The sequence below is a fragment of the Arvicanthis niloticus genome, chromosome 4 (genome assembly GCF_011762505.2).
Source record: "Arvicanthis niloticus isolate mArvNil1 chromosome 4, mArvNil1.pat.X, whole genome shotgun sequence".
Lineage (NCBI taxonomy): Eukaryota > Metazoa > Chordata > Mammalia > Rodentia > Muridae > Arvicanthis > Arvicanthis niloticus.
This window is the reverse complement of record NC_047661.1, coordinates 24,426,533-24,431,042: the sequence shown is the minus strand read 5'-3', so window position 1 is coordinate 24,431,042 and position 4,510 is coordinate 24,426,533. Positions and strand designations below refer to the sequence as shown.

Genomic DNA, 4,510 nt, shown 5'->3' with positions numbered 1-4,510 from the left:
GACGGGGTTAAAAACATATAGTCTCATAGCCAATCCTGGCTATTTACTTTGAGAAAAAAGATTTGAGTGGATGGTTTTCAGCTGACATTCATTCTAAAGCCAAGAAAAAAGCCAAGTTCAGAACTAAATGTTTTAGTTAGGAGAGATGACAGAGGTTCTAGTTAGTCAACAAAATGATGGACTGGGTATTAGGACTATCTTGTATCTCATTTGTACAAATTGGCATAATTATGCTCCAATTGTATTTTGAGAGAAAAGTTTTTTTTTTTAAACAGGAAGGGTGGTATGTAGGAGGAGCTAAGGTGAAAGGGGTACTGAGAGGAAGAGAAGGAATAAGGAGAGGAGGAGAAGAAGGGGAGGAGAAGCTAGGTGATGAGTGAGAGAAATAGAGAGAAAGAGAGGGGGGATATGGAGACAGTTATTCACGTGTCTCCACCAGTCAAAGATAGTTGATATACCTAGGCTGGGTATTAGGTTATACTTCTGATTGAGCATTACCAAACTTATAAAGCCTTTGATTAACATTTTTAAAAGGTGTACACAAGCAAAAAGGAAAAAGGGGGCATGGGATAGGGGTTTTCTGGGGGGGAGGAGAGGGGAAAGGGAATGGCATCTGAAATGTAAATAAAATATCCAATAAAAAATGTTCAGAAAATGGTTGGGTTAAACACATATTAAACTTAAAAAAAAAAAAAAAAAAAAGAATTGTGAACTGTTGTGCCCTTGAGTGGCCTCGGCAGCATCCCAGTACCACTGCAACAAGTGAGGATGCTCTTTGACGAAGTGCAGTTCAAAGAGAAGGTGTTCCTGTGCTAGCAAGGGAGCTACATCCTGACAGTGGGGGCTGGCAAACAACTCCTGCTCTCTGCTGACAGTGGCGCCGCTGCAGGCTGAGCTCACAGATATCCAATAGAAGTGGAAGTCAGCCAGCATGCATCTGGAGGAGCAGAAGAAAAAGCCGGCTTTCTTGTTGAAAGACTGGAAAAAGTGTGAGAAAGGGATAACCCATTCTCTGGAGAAGCTCTGAACGTTCAAAAAGAAGTTGTCTCAGACTCTACCTGACTACCCTGAGAAACTCCATGCCGAGCAGATGCGGTGTAAGGAACTGGAAAACGCTGTTGGGAGGTGGACAGATGACCTGGCAGAGCTGCTGCTGCTGAGGGATGCCCTGGCTGTCTACCTCAGTGCTGAGAACATCTCTATCCCGAAGGAGCGTGTGGAGCTTCTGTAAAGGCGGTGGCAAGAGCTTTGTCACCAGGTCTCCCTAAGACAACAGCAAGTGAGTGAGCGCCTGAATGAATGGGCTGTCTTCAGTGAGAAAAACAAGGAGCTCTGTGAGTGGCTGACCCAGATGGAGAGCAAAGTCTCTCAGAATGGAGACATCCTCATTGAAGGCATGATAGAAAAACTCAAGAAGGGTGAAGAAGCTAAAGGAGACTCTGGTGGCTGTGCAGCAGCTGGACAAGAACATGGGCAACCTGCAGACTTGGCTGGCCCACATGGAGTCAGGGCTGGCCAAGCCCATAGTCTATGACTCTTGTAACTCTGAAGAAATACAGAGGAAACTGAGTGAGCAGCAGGAGCTTCAGAGAGACATTGAGAAACACGGCACAGGTGTCGCCTCCGTCCTCAACTTGTGTGAGGTCCTGCTGCATGACTGTGACGCCTGTGCCACCGATGCTGAGTGCGACTCCATCCAGCAGGCCACTCGCAACCTGGACCAGCCATGGAGGAACATATATGCAATGTCCATGGAGAGGAGACTCAAAATTGAGGAGACCTGGCGGCTGTGGCAGAAGTTTCTGGATGACTATTCTCATTTTGAAGACTGGCTGGAGGTTTCAGAAAGGACAGCTGTGTTCCCCAGTTCTTCTGGGGTGCTCTATACAGTTGCCAAGGAGGAGCTGAAGAAGTCTTAGGCTTTCCAGCGGCAGGTCCATGACCCAGCTAGAGCTTATCAACAAACCGTACCAGTGCCTGGCCAGAGAGAATCGCACCGACTCCGCCTGCAGCCTCAGGCAGATGGTCCATGGAGGCAATCAGAGATGGGACGACCTACAGAAGCGGGTCACCTCCATCCTGCACAGGCTCAAGCATTTCATTAGCCAGCGTGAGGAGTTCGAGACTGCACGGGACAGCATTCTTGTCTGGCTCACAGAGATGGATCTGCAGTTCAATGCAATCACATTGAACATTTTTCTGAATGTGACGTTCAAGCTAAAATAAAGCAACTCAAGGCTTTCCAACAGGAGATCTCACTGAACCACAAGATCGAGCAGATCACTGCCCAGGGGGAACAGCTGATAGAGAAGAGCGAACCTCTGGATGCCTCCGTCATCGTCATCGTCATCGTCATCGAGGAGGAACTGGATGAACTCAGATGCTACTGCCAGGAGGTCTTTGGACGCGTGGAAAGATACCACAAGAAACTGATCCGCCTGCCGCTACCAGATGACCATGACCTCTCCGACAGAGAGCTAGATCTCGACGACTCCACGGCTCTTTCAGACCTACACTGGCAGGACCCCTCTGCAGATGGCATGCCCTCCCCACAGCCTTCTTCCAACCCCTCCCCCCCTTCCTCAGCCCCTCCGGAGTGAGCGGTCAGGGCGTGATACCCCAGCCAGCATGGACTCCATCCCTCTGGAATGGGACCATGATGATTATGACCTCAGTCGAGACCTGGAATCAGCATCTCAAACTCTGCCCTCAGAATATGAAGAAGACGAGGAGGACAAGGAGTTCTACCTCAGGGGAGCTGTTGGCTTGTCAGGGGATCCCAGCTCATTGGAGTCACAGATGAGGCAACTGGACAAAGCCCTGGATGACAGCCACTTCCAAATACAGCAAAGCACAAATATCCTCAGAAGCAAAACTCCCACAGGGCCAGACCTGGATACCTGCTACAAGGGCTATATGAAGCTACTGGGTGAATGCAGTGGTAGCATAGATTCCGTGAGGAGACTGGAGCACACTCTGATGGAGGAAGAAAGCATTCCTGGCTTTGTTAACCTCAACAGCACAGAGACTCAGACAGCTGGTATGATTGACCGCTGGGAGCTCCTGCAGGCCCAGGCAATGAGCAAGGAGTTGAGGATGAAGCAGAACCTTCAGAAGTGGCAGCACTTTAATTCCAACCTCAACAACATCTGGGCCTGGCTAGGAAAGACCGAGGAGGAACTGGGCAGGCTCCGCCACCTGGCACTCAGCACTGACATCCACACTATCAAGTCTCACATCAAAAAGCTCAAGGAGCTCCAGAAAGCCGTGGACCACCGCAAAGCCATCATCCTCTCCATCAATCTCTGCAGCTCTGAGTTCATCCAGGCCGACAGCAAGGAGAACCATGACTTACAGGATTGCTTATCCCAGATGAACGGGAGATGGGACCGAGTGTGCTCTCTGCTGGAGGACTGGAGAGGCTTGCTGCAGGATGCACTGATGCAGTGCCAGGATTTCCATGAACCGAGCCACGCTTTGCTTCTCATGCTAGAAAACATTGACAGAAGGAAAAATGAAATTGTCCCCATTGATTCAACCCTTGACCCAGAGACACTTCCAAATCATCACAAGCAACTCATGCAAATAAAGCAGGAGCTGCTGAAGTCCCAGCTCAGAGTGGCCTCACTACAAGACATGTCGCGCCAACTCTTGGTGAATGCTGCGGGTTCAGATTGTCTAGAAGCCAAAGAAAAAGTCCACGTGATTGGAAACCGGCTCAAACTTCACCTGAAGGAGGTCAGCCATCATATCAAGGATCTGGAGAAGTTACTAGATATGTCAAGGAGTCAGCAGGATTTGTCTTCATGGTCTTCTGCAGATAAGCTGGACACCTGGGGATCTGTGAGTCCCACTGTAGAAGAAGTACCCCAAACAGACAGAAATCGGTTCACAAAAGGTGACTCCGGTTCCTCCTTTTCTGAACCCAGGCCAGCACGGGTGTGTAGAGCCTTCCTGTTCCGGGTCCTCCGAGCAGCTCTTCCCCCTCAGCTGCTCCTGCTGCTCCTTATCCGACTCACCTGCCTTGTACCCATGTCGGAGAAAGACTACAGCTGCGCCCACTCTTAACAACTTTGCCCAATCATTCCATCTGATGCTCAGATACACCAACGGCCCTCCTCCAGTCTGAAGCAAGCAGATCTCCTCGTGCAAGCGCAAGCAGCATGATGGGGAAGCAGGCCCAAAGCAACCCCAGGCTGTCGGAGAAGACGGGATCTTGTTAGAGGTCATCATAAGGCAGCTTCAGTTCTTCATACCCCGCGTGTTTAAAAAAAAAAATCAGGCCTTCAGACATGGACACTAAACAACATGGAATTGGTACGGTGTCATTTGACACTCTGAGCCTTAATACTAAAGAAATTAAGTTAAGGACATGTAGTGTTCCCTGGACCTATGAAGTCTGGGCCTTTGGCGTATACAGTGGCTCTCTCTACTGGGCCATCTGGGCAGTTTTCCTCTGGTGCTGCTCGATCAACGCAAAAGCCCCTCTCCCAGGCACCACATCAGTATC

At 49.6% G+C, this 4,510-nt stretch overlaps 1 pseudogene; it reads left to right on the top strand.

The window, feature by feature from the left end:
• The first annotated feature begins 711 nt into the window (after positions 1–711).
• Positions 712–4,129, top strand: LOC117706830 (nesprin-1 pseudogene; annotated as a pseudogene).
• Positions 4,130–4,510: the final 381 nt, after the last annotated feature.